Source organism: Phascolarctos cinereus, unplaced genomic scaffold, assembly GCF_003287225.1.
Source record: "Phascolarctos cinereus isolate Bilbo 61053 unplaced genomic scaffold, phaCin_HiC Scaffold_5;HRSCAF=322, whole genome shotgun sequence".
Lineage (NCBI taxonomy): Eukaryota > Metazoa > Chordata > Mammalia > Diprotodontia > Phascolarctidae > Phascolarctos > Phascolarctos cinereus.
The window spans coordinates 463571011-463589682 of NW_027555958.1; the positions used below are offsets into that span (position 1 = coordinate 463571011).

Below are 18672 nucleotides of genomic sequence, written 5' to 3' on the forward strand. Positions count from 1 at the left end.
TGTTATTTGGCATTAAGAAATTTATTCACTATGTGGCCCTAGGAGACCGTTGAATCTGGTGAAGGGGTCTAGAAAGAAAGATTTTTTATTGAGTCTGTTTTCAATTGTATTAGTTATGTTGCTGGAAGGGCAATTTCTTTTATAATCTGGAATGTTAAATTAATTGTGTCTTCAGAGAAAAGAGAAAAAGGAATGAATCTGGCTGTTGGGGTACTCTATATGATGCTGTTTTGTAACATTTCCTTCTAAGTATTGTAATTAAGAAAGCATAGAATTTCCAAATTTTTATTTAAAGGGAATTTTCAGTTAAAATTGTTGTGTTATCATTTATGAAATTTGTGAGATTTTAAACTAAGTTGTTTGGGATTACTGTTTTAATGCTAAAACCTAAGAGGGATAATTAATTACTGCATCTGTGTGGGCAAGGTCATTTGCCCTGAGAAAAGAACTTGTTAGGATAATGCAGCTCCTAGACAGTGAACTTAGTTCACTGAGAAGTTACAAGTTTATGTATAGTAGATAGAAATGATTTCTAATGATTGGCTTTTACACCAGGGCAAGTTTAAATTTGAGAAGGAAAGATGTAAAGTGAGATCTCCTATGTATGTGAGTCCTGGTAAATTTTTATTGCTTATTGCAACTCCATGAAAGTAAAATTAACTGCATCTGGCTTTAAGCTGTGATTAGTGAGACTTGCTGTTTGAGGTAAAAGGCTCTTGGTACTATAACTAATTTTGTTTTGAGTTTGAATCTGGGTATAGTTGTCTGCATCAAATCAGTATCTGAAAGAAATGCCACAAGAACAGGTGGAGGTCTACTTAGAGGAAATGTGATTTATTTGGGAAAAAAGGCCGAGGGGACAATCTTAGCCTCAGTCTAGGATGGGATCCTCCTGGCTCAGTTTCCCCATTGTGTTCCTTTGGAAAGGAATGTTTCCCACCTGACTATTCCTGACTTTGGCTATGAGGAGAAACAGATACTGCATGGTTGGAGAACTGCGACTCTATCTGAATTTAAACAAAGCTTAGGATGTTTTATCTTGTCATAGTTGATATGCCACCTGTCCCTGCTCTTTTTCCTTCTATAGTAAGTTTCTATGATCAGAGCAAGTAGTCAGCATGAGACATGAGAAAAGGATTAGATTATAGTCATGTCTTAAACTGATTGTTGGAACTTGCTGGGACTAATGACTGTTTCTGAGTCTAACTCCAGTTGTCCTTAACTGAAACCTGGCGGACTTTTAAGTCTGGCTCAATGGAGTTTGCAGTTTGACATAACACTCTGTCTGGAGTTGACAGAAAGTTGAGGGAAATATTGTCCCCTTACTCTAATCTCTGAGTGGCTAGTTTCTTTAATCAGAAGGTTTTATAAGTACAGTAACAAATTTACTAAAATAATTGGTTATGGAACATCTTAGGTCATTATAGAACTGGGACTGTGTTCCGGTATGAGTCAGGGTCTTTTAATCCTTGGTAATGGTATGGAGACAATCAGGGGCTTGTGAGAATGGTGTTTTTGTTATTTGGATAATATCATATTCATCTAAAGTTTTGTTACCATTGATTAATAAAGCCAAAAGAAGAATGGCTTGTGGTTTATTTTGTAAATGCCATCAAAGAAACAAGGCATGACTAAACTTTTAAGATTTCATATGTACTGTGTTAAAAATTGATATGTATGTACTGAAGCCTGTGATTAATCTGAAATCTCATCCCCCTGGTTTGGAAATTAATAATGGATTAATGTAAAGTATAAGACACTGGTTTCTGATGTGAATTTCTTAAACCTGACAATTGGCCATGATTCCAATTTTGAGTTTGTAAAAATGATCGGGGTCATAAGGACTAGAAATAATAATCTAAAATTGTGCTAAGATCACTTCTGTAGGAGAATGGACAGAAAGCTGGTTCCTACAAGAAGAAGGAGAGGAAGATGCTGAGATGCTGTGCTGGAGATGGCTGGAGCAAATACCAAGGACAAGAGGACCTCATTGATGGTGTCCCCTGCCAGACAGCTATAAACAAAGGGACTTTTTGAATCTTAAAGGGACAATTGCATTATTGTTTTCTTTTGGGTCTCTGTATCTACATTTATGAAGGGGCTGCCCCTTGGATTTGTCAATGCTCAGATTACTCCTTCCCATATTTACTTAAAGGGGTGGTCCTGGTTTGGGGGAACTCGGTGGAAGCAGGTTTTATGGTTCTTATTAATAGCAGTGAATGGAGTCATGCTACTACCAGTGTGTCTCCCTTGCATGGTGCAGTTCATTACTACTACTGTACAAAAGACTCTCTCTAGAATGATTACGTTAAAAGAGCCTGTCAGTGAGTCTATAAGACTAATGATATCAAGGAATCAAGGATGGATAACAGTTGATCAGGAGGAAGGAGGGCAAGATCCTGATGGAATAGCAAATGGGGAGGCTGAAGAAACCTACCAGTTCTGGTGTGAGAAACTTTCAACTATGAAATGAGAGGGGGGAACTGTGTGGGACAACTGAAAGTTTCTCATATAAAATGAAAGCTATGCTCCAAAAATGTAGTAAGGCTTTAGCATGAGCTGGGCCTAAGTCTCACTTTCCTGTAAATCTATGTTTTTGGGGAAATAAAGTCCTACACCAGCTGCCCACCCCCTCCCTTGTTTTGTAACCACTACCCCAGCCTTATCTTCGCCAAATAAGGCAATCTGCTAGCTTCCAAGCTTGTTTTGGATAAAATATCTCTTAGTTCCTGGGTAAAGTTGTTTGTCTCTTACCTCAGCCAATGGGGATAAAGAGATTCAGGTAAACAAGTGTGTGTGTGTGTGTGTGGGGGGGGTTCTTAGAGTTGTTTGTTTAAGGGTATTTAACTGCTTGTTTGCAGTTAAATCCTACGTCCCTACTCCAGTCCATCCTGGGTAGGTGATGCCCAACTCTCGCAAGAGATTTGCTAGAATAAAACTTCTGTTTTCTACTGAGAGAAACCTCTGAATTTTTATTTGGGTAGGTGGTCTCAATCCCACTCAACCCTGTCTGCCTTAATTTCCTCAACTATAAAATGGGGACAATAATAATAATGATAATAATAATAATAATAGCACTTTCCTCCCAGGGTTCTTGTGAGGATCAAATGAGATGTTTGTTAAGTGCTCAGCAGGATGTCTGCACGTAGTAACTACTATATAAATGTTAGCTAGGATTATTATGAACCCGCAGACATTCTAGTATCTTCCATAGCCTCAAAAGCCCTTTACTTACTCCTTTCATCCCGCTTAACTATTGGCCTCTTTCTCTTCTGCCCTTTGTGGCTAACCTCCTTGAGAAAGCCTCTACAATAGGTGCCTCCACTTTCTCTCCTCCCTGTCTTTTTAACTCTTTATGATCCAGCTTCCGACCTTAACATTCCATTGAATCTGCTCTCTCCAAAACTGCCAGTGACCTTATAGCTGCCTCTGCTCCATCCTCATTCTCCTTGGACTCTCTGCAGCCTCTGACCCCATGGATCACTCCCCCCTCCTTGATCCTCTCTCCTTTTTGGGTCTTTGTATGCCTCTCTCCTGGTTCAGCTCCCCCTTATCTTCTGCTTCTCGGTCTCCTTTGCTGGATCTTTATCCAGGTTACTCCCACTAACTGTGGGTGCTGATGGGGCTCCATCTTGGTCTTTTTCCTCTTCTTCCTCAATACTGCTTCACTCAATGGTCTCATCAACTCCTATGGATTAAATTATCATCTCTATGCTGCCGAGGCTCGAATCTACCTCTTCAGTCCTAAATTCTCTGCTCACCTCTAATCTCACATCTCCAAACATCTTTCAGATACCTCAAACTGGATCTCAAGTAGACATCGATTCTAAGCTCAATGTGTCTAAAACTGAACTCTTTCTCCCCAGACACTCCCTCCCACTTGCTTCCAAACTTTCCTATGACTGTAGAGGGGAACACCACCCTCCCAGCCCCTCAGGCTCCCAACCTAGGAGTCATCCTGGATTCTTCACTGCCTCACCCCACAATGGCCAAACCAGTGCCAGGTCAATTTCATCTTCACAGCATCCCTCTGATACACTGTTTTATCTCTTCTGATGCTGCCACCATCTTGATGCAGACCCTTATCACCTCATGCCCCAACTATTGCAATGGCCTGCTCATTCGTCTGCTTGCCACGTATCTCTCCTTGCTCCAGTCCATCCAACATTCAGCTGCCAAAAATGACCTCCTTAAAGTGCAATCTGACCATGTCACTCCCATACTCAGTAAACTCCACTGGTTCCTTATCACTTCCAGAATCAAATGCAAAATTCAGTTTTGCATTCAAACCCCTTTAGAGCCTAGCTCTCACCCTACCTTTCCTGTCTTCTTACACCTTATACTCTGCTCACATAATCTTCAATCCCATAATACTGGTTTTCTTGCTATTCTGTGAACAGGACTCTGCATCTCTCAAACCTGGGAGTTTTTACTGTCTGTCTTCCCTGCCTGGAATTCTTTCACTCCTCATCTCTATCTCCTGTCTTCCCTGACTTCCTTTAAGTCCCAACTAAAATTTTACCTTCTACAGGAAGTCTTTCTCCATCCCTATTAATTAATTAGAATTTAGCTCTCCCCTTACACCTCCTTGATAAAGATCCAGAGAATGCACCAGATTGAATTCTGATTGGGAAAGCCAAGATATCACAGCAAGCCATTTTTCCAGCTCAGAGCAGCTTAGGAAGATGATGGAGAGGTCTGCTGACATGAGGAAGAGCCATGGCAGCCATGGAGAGAGCATTCCAGCACCCGGGGACTGAGAAAGGGCCAAGAATGGACCCAGAGTAGGAAGTTCTGGGGCAGGAAGATGCCAGAGGATCTCTGAGCAAGTCCTGGTTGAAGGAACAGGTACCCTCTGGCAGCTCTGTCACCCAGATCTAGACTAGAGAGGAGCAGTTGTGAGCATGGGCCCTACCTATGCATTGAAGATAGACAGGAACAAACAGTAGCTCTGTGGCTCTGGTCCCAGGAGCAGAGCACAATGTCCCAGACCAAAACCTGCAGAGCCTCCCATCAGGTCAATAGTGGCCGAGTTGAGCAGAGCCTGTTGAAACTCCCAACCACAAACAAGGTGATAGGCCCAAACTTGCACAACTCAGACCAGGAGGACAGTGAACAGACCTCCTCATGAATCACATCACTTTGGGTACTAGAAGTTTGTAGGCCCCCAGCCAGTGCTATTAAAGCAGCAGAAAGACACAAGAGGATAGAAGCTTGGGCCAGACATTCTTCCCAGAAGTGTGCAGAGATCAGCACTAATATAAAGTCCAAAATCAAGAAGCAGGCTAGAAGAGCAAACAAACAAAGAGAACCTGGCCATAAAGAGCTATTATGGTGACAGGAAAGCTCAAGGCACAAACACAGAAGAGAATGACTTAAAAATCTACAAGTAAAGTCTCAAAGATAAATTCAGGTTGGACAAAAGTCCAACAGGAATTCCTAAAAGAGTTGAAGAAGCTAAAAAATGATTTTAAAAACCAAGTGAGAACAGTAGAGGAAACAATGGGAAAAGTGGCAAGGGTTAGTAGGAAAGAAATACGTAAAAAGAGAATTAACAGCTTAGAAAAAGAGGTAGAAAACCTTACTGAAGAAAATATCTCTTTGAAAAGTAGAATTTGTTAAGTGGAAGCTAATGACTCCATGAGACATCAAGAAATAATAAAATAAAAGTCAAAAGACTGAAAAAATATGAGAAAATGTGAGCTATCTCAAAGAAGGAACAACTGACATGGACACAGACAGAGGAGATAATTTAAGAATCACTGAACTGTGTGAAAGCCATGAACAAATCTAAAGAGCTTAGACATCATATTTCAAGAAATCATAAAAGGAAATTGCCCAGGTATCTTAGAACCAGAGGGCAAAGTAGAAGTTGAAAGAATCTACTGGTTACCTCCCAAAATGAAAACTCCCAGGAATATTACAGTCAGTATTCAGAGCTCCTCAGTCAAGGGAAAAATACTGCAAGCAAGAAAGAATTCAAGTATCACGTTGCCACAATCAGGATCACACAAGACTTAGCAGCCACAGACTTTCACAACTGTGAAAGCCTTAGCTACTCTGATCCACACAATGAGCAGTTCCAGAGGACTCAAAATGAAACATGGGGCCCACCTTCACACAGAGGAGTAATGGATGCAGGAGATGACTGAAGCATACTTTCTTCTCTCTCTCTCTCTCTCTCTCTCTCTCTCTCTCTCTCTCTTTGGACTTAGCTAACATAACTTAGCTATGTTTTACACAACTATAGATATTTGGAATGGGTTTTGTTTTTCTTGCCTTCTCAGTGGGTGGGGGGTGGAGGTAGAGAATTTGTAACTGAAAATAAAATAGAATTGAATTTTAAAAGATGCTTTTTAAAATATTTATTTTTTTATTAACTTGATTTATCAACAGTCACTTCCACAAGCTTTTGAGTTTTAAATTTTTGTTCCCCTCCCTCCCTCCCCAAGATGGCATGAAATCTGATATAGGCTCTACATATATATTCCTATTAAACATATTTTCACATTAGTGATGTTGTAGGGAAGAATTAGAATCAATAGGAGGAACCACTAGAAAGAGGTAACAAAACACAAGAGAAGAAAAAAAAATAGCAAATAGTATACTTCGATCTGCATTCACACTCCATAGTTCTTTCTTTGCCCATGGGTAGCATTCTCCAAAGATGATTTTTCTTGGTAAATACTTAATAAATATTTGCTGACTGACTGGCTGACAGTGTACTGCTTCATTCCGAACTGTGTTGGCCCCAAGGAAGGTGAGGGCAGACTCCTAATGTGATCCCAAGCCTTTGGAGCTTTGTAGAGCCCAGTGGGTAAAAGGAACATTGCTGAGATTTTCCACTTGTTTGAATGTTATGCAGTTATCATTCTCTAACAACAGGAGCAACCCAGTTAGGCTGGGCATGGTTCCATTGTGTCTCTGTAAGGGTATCACATGGAATCAGCCATTCTCAAAATGAACATGTCAGTCACATTGTAGAAGTCATGTGTATTTCAGCTAAGGTTCATTGCCAAGCTGGCATCCAAGAACCAAAGATGAGTAAGTTCTGTGTTGGTACCTGGATATTCATGTTAATGGTTTATTGATTTAATTGATGGCGTTGGTTTCCATTTTTTCTCCAGCTTCCATGGCTTTGCCCAGGCTGTTCTCCATGCCGGGAAGCCTACAGTCTGTTCCCTCCTTATCTCAACATTTTGGAATCCTTCACTCCCTTCAAAATTCATCTCAAACGTCATTGCCTGTACCCAGCCTCTCCTGATCCCCCTCCCACCACCACTGTTTTTAGTCTTCTTTCTATCCAGATACCACTTTGCATCTTTTGTATTTATTTACCTATCATTTCTCCCCAAGAGGATGTAATCTCCTTGAGGGAAAGGGTTTTTCATTTTCTTCTTTGCACCCCTAGCACCCAGCCTAGTGCATGGCACATCATAGCCCCTTAATGCCTGGTGATTTGAACTGAGCACTTTGGAACAGCACTCCTTGGACCCAGAGTGCTAACATGCTCATACTTTCATCCTTAAGCTCGAGATACTTTTTAACACCTTAGGATGCTCTGGGAGCCTTTAACGACAGTATGACAACGTTCTTTAGCTTGAGAACAGAAAGGCCAGCTCCAGAACACTATACACAGCTCAGTTGGACATCAGCCAACTGGTGGACCTTTATCTGGGACGAATAGAGATCATTTAGTCTCTGATGGCTTTTCAAATAACTGGTCCTCCCGAATAAGTAAAGATGCCTTTTAGCCATCAGTCCCTCCAGATTAATGACGTGAGAAATGACCCTTTCTTCTCGGGTGGCTGGCCCGGTATAAAGTGAGGGCCAGTGAATTTGTATTCCTACTTGCGCATCTGATCCTGTCAGTATTCAGAAATAATAATTGTTAAAATGTGCCAGTTGGCGTTCCTGAAATGCAGTCTCTGCAGAACCCTTTGGAAAGGAAGCTGAAGGTATATTATTAAATGTGCCCTCTTTGGAGAGTTTCGCTGTACTGCATCTTCCCCATAATAATCATAGCTAGTGTTTAGATAGCATTTCAAGGTTTGCAGATATTTATTTGATCCCTACAACAATCCTGGGAGGTAGGTGCTGTTATTATCCCCATTTTACAGGCAGGAAAACTGAGGCAGACAGACCTCAACTAATTTCCTCAGGGTCATTGTCTGAGGCCACATTTGAACTCAGACCTTCCTGAGCCCGGGTGCACTTTGTTACTTTGCTGCGTCCTGTTTTGCAGCTGAAGAAGCCGATTCAGAGATGATGGGTTTTGCCCTCTGCCTTGGACCTCTTCAGTAGGATCCTGATTTCTTCCTGCCCACTTGCCCTTTAGCTTCCTTTTGAACTGGGTTAAACCAGTTTGGTGGTCCATTTAAAAACAGATTCTTGCTCTCCCGATTGGTGAGGGCCTGACCAGCATTGCTATTTCAGGAGGACCCTCAGCCATGCTGACTTCCCTCCCAGCTCAGCTCACTCCTGCTCTACCTCCTCACCAATAGCCTTGTAGCATTGTGGGTGCCCTCCCCTCCACCTTCCAGCTTCCCATTATGTCTTGTCTTCCCCTGTTAGAGTGGAAGCACCTTGTGGGTAAGGACCATCTTGTCTTCTTATATTTGCATCCTTAAGCACTAAACACAGTGCCTGGCACATAATCAGTGCTCTCTCTCTTTCAATCTCTCTCTCTGTCTCTCCCTCCCTCTGCCTCTGTATCTCTCTTTATCTATTCATCCATCCATCTATCTATCCAAGCACAAGAGAAGGGAACTATGTCCTTTTTCATTAAAGTTCTTTATACTATTTTCATGCCTTTTCTCTAGTGTCCAACCTCATCCTATTTTCCTTTCTGGTTAGGAGTCCCCAGTGTGAATATTCAGACTGCATCCATTTTGTTTTGGGTCTAGGGGGAAACTGAGGCACAGAGAGGCTATCTTACTCTAAAACACAAAAGAAACCAGTAACTGAATTGTGAACACAAAATTCTCATGGAGGAATGATGTCAGATAAAGTCATTTTCAGCTCCAGCTCATTTACCAGATCAGAGACTTAGAACTAAAAGGGGCCTCAAAAGACATCTAATCCAACTCTTCATTTTACAGATGGGGAAACTGAGGACCAGACAGGTTTGTCCAAGATCACACAGGTGGTCAATATCAGAGGTGGGATCTGAACCCATATCCTCGGATTCCTTAAAAGAGAGACTGCACGCACCTCGGGAATGCCAACTGGAACGTTTTTTTTTTTAACCCTAAAGACAGAAGCCAGGCATTCCAAGAGTTTATCCTCCCTGGGATTAGGGGTTCCAATCAGATTTCCATTTGAAAGACGGCATGAACTGAGTCTCCAATCCTAGTCTGGACACTTAACAGCTGTGCTGTTGTTTAGTTGTGTCTGACTCTTTGTGACCCCATGTGGGGTTTTCTTGGCAAAGATACTGGAGTGGTGTGCCATTTCCTTCCTCAGCTCATTTTACATAGGAGGAAACTGAGGCAAGCAGAGGTTAAGTGACTTGCCCAGGGTCACACAACTAGGAAGTGTCTGAGGCCAGATTTGAACTCACAAAGATGAGTCTTCCTGACTCCAGGCCCAGAGCGTTCTATCCACTGCACTACCTAGCTGCCTGCTGTGTATCTAACCAAGGTGTAGATTCCTTGCATAAATTGGGGTGGGGGGTAGTGCCTATCTCACACATTTGTTGTAAGGCTCAAATGAGAAAATGTCTATAAAGCCCTTTGGGACAAAGTCTCTGTAGAACAAAGAGAGGGACTAAAGCTCTGGTTTCACCGACACAGGGAAGTCCCCAGGGCAGGAGCTCCATCCACCTGAGTGGGTCAGCACCTTCTCATTTCTAGTCTCAGATGGTGGCCTCCAAGGGCAGACACTAAGTGACTTGCTCAGGGTCCCACCGCTGGTACATGCTAGAACCCCGAGCTGTTCCTGATTCTATATTCCCCTATGCTACGCTGCCGCAGCTCTTACATGTACATGGATCACTCTGCTGCAAGAATTCTCAGGGTTTAGGCAAGATTAGGCAGGCTACAAAGCAGTTTGGGGTAAGATCAGGAAAGGCATAGATTTTTTTCAATCCAAAGTCTTATATTTTATGCAATGCAGAAACACTAAAAGCTTTACCTTTTCAAATAAAGCAAAAACTGTCCTTTATCTCCACTATAATTTGACCCAATTCTTTTTTTTTATTAATTTGTTTTGATTTATCAACAATCACTTCCATATACTTTTGAGTTTTAAATTTTTCTCCCCCTTCCTCCCCACCACCCTCCTCAAGACGGCACACAATCTGAAATAGGCTATACATATACATTCCTATTAAACATATTTTCACATTAGTGATGTTGTAAGTAAGAATTAGAACCAACGGGAGGAACCACCAGAAAGAGGAAACAAAATTCAACAGAAGAGAAAAAAAAATAGCAAATAGTATGCTTCAATCTGCATTCAACTTCCATAGTTCTTTCTTTGGATGTGGATAGCGTTTTCCATCACGAGGCCTTTGGGGATGTTAAGTTTATCAATATTAGTCATCGCATAACATGGCTATTATTGTGTACAACGTCCTCTTGGTTCTGCTCACTTCACTCATCATCAGACCACACAAGTCTTTCAGGTTTTTCTGAAATCAGCCTGTTCATCATTTCTTATAACACTAAGGCATATTTTTAGCAAAAGAAAAAGGGTGCTTAAACGGTTTCCAAGGTCTTTGGCAATAACCATTTACACCAGACTAAAGCAGGCAATGGTGGTTAGAGCACTGGGCTTGGAATTCATCTTCAGGAATTCAAATCTAGCCTCAGACACTTCCTAGCTGTGTGACTCTTGGCAAGTCACTTCACCTGCTTGCCTCAGTTTCCTCGTCTGTCAAATGGACTGGAGAAGGAAATGACAAACCACTCCAGTATCTCTGCCAAGGAAACCCCAAATGGGGTCATGGAGAGTTGGATATGACTCAAGGACATCAGTCAGATAATTAGCATTTGTTAAGTTCCTACTATATTTCTTATTAGATAGAATAAATTGGATAAGTTCCAAGGAACCATTTGAAGTCCTATGAGGTTTTTTTTTTTGTAACTGTAAAGCGATTGAAGGTAGGGAGGTACTGAAAGGGACATTCAGTACATTTAGACAATAACAGCAAATATTGCACAAGATGGGAGTTGGTTTTGTTCTCCCCAAAAGTCACTTTTGACAGCTCTAGATGTCTGTCATTATTATTCAAAAGCAGTCTTTTGTATCCAGAACAAACTCCAAACCTGACAAGACTTTTAGAATTTTATTAAGCCATTTAGCAGAGGAGAGAGCCAGAAAAAGGTGTGGCTCCCCTCAATCTCTGTCAAGTCTCATTTTATATAGAATTCACACTCTGACATAAGCACACATACTGCTGCATGGAGGCAATTTGCTTGAGATGTACATCTGCAGGTAAGTATAAATATTCAATAAAACTTGAGTGAAGACAAAAATAAGTTTTGGGTGGACCCAAGAAAAGACCTGGGTGGGATTCATGCATTTCTTTTAGTAATCTCCAGCTCAAAATGACTCACAGTAAGCTTTGAGTTAGACAATTTCTAGCCCATGAGGTTAGGTTCAAACAATAGAATAATAAGGTTTTCCAAGCAATATATAACAAAGTGTTTCCCATAGCTTGGACTCCTGGTCGCCCAGGCTGGCCCTGGTTAAAATTGGAATCAGCCTGAGAAACTTCTCAATTGCCTCAGTGCTCCAAAGGCCATTCATTAACCAAACAGTAGGTATTGAAAACCTATTCTATACCTAGCACTGTTAGGAATAGTGTAGGAAATAAAAGAAAAAAGATACATCTTATCTGAAACCTACATTTGGAAAGTTCCCATTTTGATTGTAGAAATAAGCTTGATATGCAAGAATTGGTGACAGAATAATATATGAGGCTCAGCCCCGAGGCAGAAGACTCAGTTGAGAGCCCAATCCAATCAACATTTATTAAGCACCTACTAACGGCTAAGTGCTAGGGAAACAATTAGTTTAAAAAATACTCCCTGCCCCCTCAAGGAGCTTACAAGTCTAACTGGAGGAGAGACGCAGGGAAGGAAACAAGAAAGGGTGGGGGAGGGGAGAAGGCATTGAGAAGAGTTGGGTACCCAATCGGAGGGGTGGGAGGCTGAGAGGGGCGGTGCCAATCAAGGTTTCAGTTAGCCACGCCTGGTGGTAAGCTCAGAGGTGACGATGAGCTGATCCTGGGAGGGGCATCATGTTCAGAGCAGCAGATGAAAAAGGAGAGGCCGACACGGGCTGATGCGGTTGGATTTCAGAGATTGCTCATTTCCCCTGACTGAGTCCAGGAGAGACGGAGCGCCTGAAGCCAGCCCCTGCTAAAATCCCTTCAGAAGATTCACACCTCGAATGGCTCAAGCAGTCAGAAAATCTGAACTGACAAGAGGCCTCTGGTCCACCTCCCCCCCAGATGAAGATGTGTACTTTAGAGCCAAAGAAGTCTGGGAGAGTTTGTGACTGGGATACCACAAATCTTGTAACCTGAATGCTCATGTGGACAAATATAAAACCTGGCCACTGCACTGATAGCTTGGATGGTTGCATTATACCTGCATGTCAAATGACACTTTTACAATAGATGAAGGAATAATTTTTTCTTCTGATTTCTGTTCTCCTTTTAAAGCCTACCTGGGTGGCGCCATAGTACATGCACGGAGCGGCAGCCTGAAGTCAGGAAGACTCTTCTTCCTGAGCTCAAGTTTGGCCTCAGACACCAGCTGTGTGACCCTGGGCAAGTCACATAACCTGTTTGCCTCAGTTTCCTCATGTGTCAAATGAGCTGGAGAAGGAAATGGCAAACCAGTATCTTTGCCAAGAAAACCCCAAATGGGGTCACGAAAAGTCGGATATGACTAAACAACAAATATTCAGAGTCAACTACCAGGTGATAACATTTTTTTGACCACAGTAATTCATGCAAGTGTATAGGGAAGGGAATAAACATTTATGTAGCGTCTAGGTGAGCCAGGCACTGTGCTAAGCACTTAATCTTTTTTTTTTTACAAAGATTATCTCTTTCGAGCTTCCACAATGAACCTGAAAAGTAGGTGCTGTTGTTATTCCCATTTTACAGTTGAGGAAACTGAGGCAGACAGGGTTAAGTAACTTGCCCTGAGTCACATCACTGATAAGTGTCTGAGGCCAGATTTGAACACAGGAATTCCTGATGCCAAGCGCGGCGCTCTGTGCACTGTGCTACCGACCTAGCTCGCTGTACAGTAAGTGCAGAGATGTAAAGAAGAGAGACCGACAGAGACAGAGGAACAAGTTTGGGCTGCGCTGCTGGGCACAGTGGGAGAAAGGATGGCAGCCTTTCAGGATTCTGTCTCCTTGCACTAACAGCATTTCTGGTGGAGCTATGCATTAGATCAACCATTCTGGGTTTTTTTTTTTAAACTTATTCTCAACAAACCAATTCTCAGCAAATAAAATGAGCATTTCCATATACAAAGTAGAACAGAAAAAGAGGATTGCGTAGGAAACTGTGAGTTTCTCTTATGTACAGCTTCCTAGCTGGCTCAGTGGATAGAACACTAGGCATGGAGTCAGGAAGGCCCGAATTCAAATCCAGCTTCAGACACTCACTAGCTGTGTGATCCTGGGCAAGTCATTTCATGTTTCTCAGCCTCAGTTTCCTCATCTGTAAGATGAAGATAATAATAGCACCTTCCTCGAAGAGTTGCTGTGATGAAATGAGATAATATATGTAAAATGCTTTGCAAATCTTAAAGCCTTACGGGAACAACCCACCTCACTGACTCCTTGGAAAGACCAAGCAAGCTCCTGTACCAAAAGCCTTCTGTAAACAGTGCTAAATAAACACCAGCCACACCACTGTTTGTCTTTAAAAAGCCTTTGATGAAAGGGTTCATCAAGGAGCAAACATGGGAGTGCAAGCCACTCCTTTATCCTACCACAGCCTTAAAAGAGAGCTGCAGATGGACACAAAAGTCGTTTGTATATGAGACAGCTGTTTATTTCCGACCCAAGGCCAGGCCATGAAGTTGAAAAGAAGACAGATGTTCCTGACGTGAGAATGTTCAGTGGAATAAACATCTGGACTTTGGAGGTGAACGTCCTTGAAAGAATAGTGACCTTTTTGTGAAAGGGTCAATCCATAGGCCCCACTGACTAGCTTTCTGGCTGACTCCCTCTAAGACCATGGGCAGTCACTGCCTCTCCCCAGGCCTCAGTTTCCCCCTCTGTAAAATGAGGGGGTTGGACTCGATGACCCCTGAGGGCTCTTCCAGCTGTAGGTCTTTAACCCTATGACATCTACATTATTGCAGACTCAGGGCTTTCCCCATGGCGGGAAGGAAAGATTGTCCCCAGTCAGAATCAGGAGCTGCTTTTGATACAACTCGACACTGTTCTTGGCATCCTGATGCTTCCACTTTTCTGGGGGACACAATCCAGGCACAGAAGTTTCCTTCTTAAATTAAATTAAAATTAAATTAAAAAATTCAAGGGAATCTGAAGGACAGAGAACACTGGGGGTTGGACGGGAGGGACACTGGGAGATGCAGGAGGCGGCAGCTGAAGGCCCTTGGGAGAAGCTGCAGATTCTAAGCTCCACGGTTTAAGAAGGACATTGATGGGCCTGATCGTCCAGAGCAAGGCAATCGGGACAGGGAGGGGCCTGGAGTCCATGATAGATATGGGCCATTTGAAGAAACTGAACGCGTTAGCCGGGAGAAGAGTCAGGAGGCGACTTGGTAGTTGTGTTCAAATCCAGTATCTGAGGGATCTGCCTTGTGGAAGACGACTAGGTTTGTTCTGTTTGGCCCCAGAGAAGGATCGGGGAATGGAGCCTGGATGGGGGTGGGGCAGGGCAGAACGGGGGAGGAAACTGCAAAGAGGTCAGGTGCAGCTCCACTTCCATTAAGAATTTCCTAGGGACCCTAGGCAGGGAGAGGCTGGGCGTTCTTCGTCCTGGGAGGTCTTCAAGGAGACGCTGAATGAATGATCAGTTTTCTGGCATGTTATACTGGGGGGGTCTTCTGGTGTATCTGTTAAGACTAGCTAGACCTCAAGGTCCCTTCTGGTGCTCAAATTTGGTGACTTTGTGAAGTGTGCTTCACAACCTGAAGACAATCTAGGGGAAGGCAGAGACACATCGAGGAAGGGAGGAAGGAAGAAGGGAGGGAGGGAGGAAAGAAGGAAGGGAGGAAGAAGGAAGGAAGAAAGGAAAGAAGGAAGGAAGGAAAGAAGGGAGGGAGGGAGGAAGGAAGAAGGGGGGAGGGAGGAAGAAACAAACATTATAAAGTGCCTACTATGTATTACTAAATATATTTAATTATAAATTCTAATTTAATAATAAAATAATAACTAATGATGTGCTGAGCACAGTGCTAAGCACTTTACAAATATTCTCTCACTGGATCCTCACAACAACCCTGGGAGCTAGGTGTTATTATGATCCCCATTTTATACATGAGGAAACTGAGGCAGGCAGAGGTGAAGTGACTTGCCCAGGACACGTCTGACATGCATGCTTCTTGGTTGAGATATTGGGGTGAGGAAGGGACGTGGTCTGGAAGGTGACCCAGAGCCGAGGAGGTGTGGAGGAAGCACAGCGCCAGGCATAAAGATGAGCGTAGTCTGTGTGGCGGCCCAGTGAGGGTTGGGGAGGAGCAGAGCGCCAGTGGCCTTCTAGCCGGGGGTCTGCGCCACAGGAGGCTGTCCCTGCATCCTCCTCCTGGCCTGGAAGGGACCCACTTCCTGCTGGCTGCACCAGGGGCAGGGCACGCTGGGCAGGTCCGACCTCGCTGGCTGGTGAGGTTTCCCAGTTCAGTGCAGACTCCAGGTGTGTTGTAGGAAGCCCAGCCCAGCCTAGGGCAGAGTTCCTTCCCGGAAGGTTAGCTAGAGGCTGAACTTTTGGCCACAGAAACCTAGCAGGCCCATAGCTAGGGAGCAGTTGCAGTCAGGATCAGAGGGAGGCTTGTGGAAGCTAGCCTTTTTAGGTTCTGGAATCAAAGGATCCTGAGTTCAAATTCCACTTCTGATGCTTACTATGTCTGTATAACTTTGGGCAAATCACTTCTTCTTCTTAGGCCTCAGTTTCCTTATCTAGATAGAGCACTCTGCCTGGAGTCAGCAAGACCTGAGTTCAAATCTCAGACATTTCCTAGATAGGAACTAGAATTCTGCTCTGAGTCCAGAGGCAAGAAAGGAAAGTTTTTTCCTTTTTTCCTAAAGGTAAATAGGGTGAGGTGATAATGAAAACAGGAACAGTGGGCTCTCCAACCATGGTGGGGAGGGGAGAGGGGAGACTCTACTATATAACAAACACCCCACTTTTCCCCCAACCTTTGGGATCCCGTTTTGAAAGCTGTCCAACTCTGTAGTGTGGGCACCACCTAGTGGTCAGAAAAATTCAGTTCAACCCAATAGAGAGGAAGAGCCCATTGTAGAAGGGACTGGGGATACAGACAAAAAGACACGACCCCTGCCCTCGAGAAGCTTACATTCTGCACGGTGAAATGATATGCCCACCTAGAAGTACCTGGAAAGCCAATTCAAGTGCTCACAAGGAAAAGCAGTTGTAGATCAGATTGACAGGCTCATGAACCATCTCCCTTCTCTGTCCTACTCTGTATATTAAAATGACTGCTTTATTTGGTGTCGTTAAGTTCAGAATTTTAAAAAAGCACAAAGGAAGTTTTGGGGTAAGGCGCTAGTAGCTGGGGCAGGGAGGGGAGTGGCCTTAGGGAAGGTCTCCCCCAGGAGGCAGCCCCAGAGACGTACAGTCTGCGAGAGAATGAAAAAACGGGAGGTACCAAAGTACTGAAGTGGAAGGAAGTTTGGAAGAAGAGAAACAAACGACGACATTAGAAGAATGCACTCATTTCACACAAGCCAGAGTTGGGAATTCAGATGGGATGCCCCCAGGTGCAACGGATGGAGCGCTGGACCTGGGTCAGGAAGACCTTAGTTCAAATCCAGCCGCAGACACGTTCTAACTGTGTGACACTGGGCAAGTCACTTCACCTTGTTTGCCTCTGTTTCCTCACCTGTAAGACGAGCTAGAGAAGGAAATGGCAAACCACTCCAGTGTCTTTGCCAAGAAAACCCCAAATGGGGTCACAGAGAGTTGGACACAACTGAAAAATGACCAAACACCAAAACCACACATATAGGGAATTCCCAGGGGGAGGAAACTCCCTCTAAAATATGTATTGAGCTCTTTCTCAGCAACTTGCTTAGAGTGCTGGGGTCTGTGATTTGCCCAGGGTCATGCTGTGAATATGTATCAGAGGCAAGACTTGAACCCAGGTCTTCCTATCTGGTTCTAGACACTATGCTACCCAAGCCCGCGTATTGGAGGGGAAAAACCAACCTGGTATTGTGCTTCTGGCTACGTACTGGAAGTGAGCTTCTTTATTTCTGATGGCTGTCAAGGAGAAAGCATTCAACCCTAATACAAAGTCTGAGATCACGGAAAAAGTTTCTTCCTGAATGACACAAGGCTAAACATTGAACAGAAGAAAAAAACAAACAAAAAAATTAAAGAAAGGCGGGTGCAAAGTACACAGACAAACGAAAGTACACGTGGCGCACTCGCTACTAAGTGAGGGAGGCTCCGAGGTCAAGGGGCATTTCTGTAACACTGGGAGAAAAAGGTAAAACATTAACAGACGGTTTATTCCAGCAAGTTACACAAGATGCTTCACTGTCAGCAACAAGGCTTTCCACAGGCCTTCAGCAGGGTAATTTATAGCTCACCCCTGTCCCTTTGTTGGCTGAGAAACAAGCAATTATTCCGTGCCTGGTATGTGCCGGACCCTGTGCTAAATGACGTACAAACATCTCATCTGATCCTGGCAGCTAGGTACTGTTATTACGCCCATTTTACATTTGGGGAAACTGAGGCAAATAAATTTTTTTTTTTTAAGTGACTTGCCTGAGGTCACTACTAAATGGTAGGCCAGATCTGAACTCAAGTCTTCCTGATTCCAGGCCCACTGCTCTAACCACTGTACCACCTTGCTGCCTTTTCAGTAATGTCAAACTTTTCAAAGAACAAAAATAGTAGGTCTAGAATTTCAATTCCACAGAATCAAGTAGCCTCAAAGACAAGATTCAGTGTGATAGGGGGCAGCTAGGTGGCACAGTAGATAGAGCTCCGGCCCTGGATTCAGGAGGACCTGAGTTCAAATCCGACCTCAGACACATAACACTTACTAGCTGTGTGACCCTGGGCAAGTCACTTAACCCCATTACTTAGCCAAAAAAAAAAAGATTCAATGTGATAACAATCACAAATCCCCTGAAAGACACAGTTTTAAAATCTGAATGACACAATGTGAGAAATAAAAAAACAATCTGGAACTTTTGAATACAGACCAAAGATGGACTGAGAGAATCCACATATCAACACCAGGGAAAAGTTGTGCTTCATACTCCAAGACATGTGATATTAGATTGAATAATGTGTGTGCTAAGCAACAAATTTTGCAAATGGCCTAGAGAAAGAACTTCAGATATGGAGGAAAAGCCATTCTAATACTCTGGGATTATTCCACATGCTTAAGAAACTGTCAGAGGATGAAAGAGCATATTCTCAAAAGAAAAGGACCTCAGGCTTCAACGTGAGATGCCAAGCTGCAGCTTGAGAGAGAT

General features: G+C 43.3%; 1 long non-coding RNA gene across 1 annotated transcript in view; it reads right to left on the reverse strand.

Moving 5' to 3' along the window:
• LOC110212900 (uncharacterized) overlaps positions 1-17501 on the reverse strand; it is a 28204-nt gene extending 10703 nt beyond the window's left edge. The window contains exon 1 of the long non-coding RNA XR_002325792.2: positions 17390-17501. This is a non-coding gene — a long non-coding RNA (uncharacterized LOC110212900). The remainder of the gene's footprint in view (positions 1-17389) is intronic.
• Positions 17502-18672: the final 1171 nt, after the last annotated feature.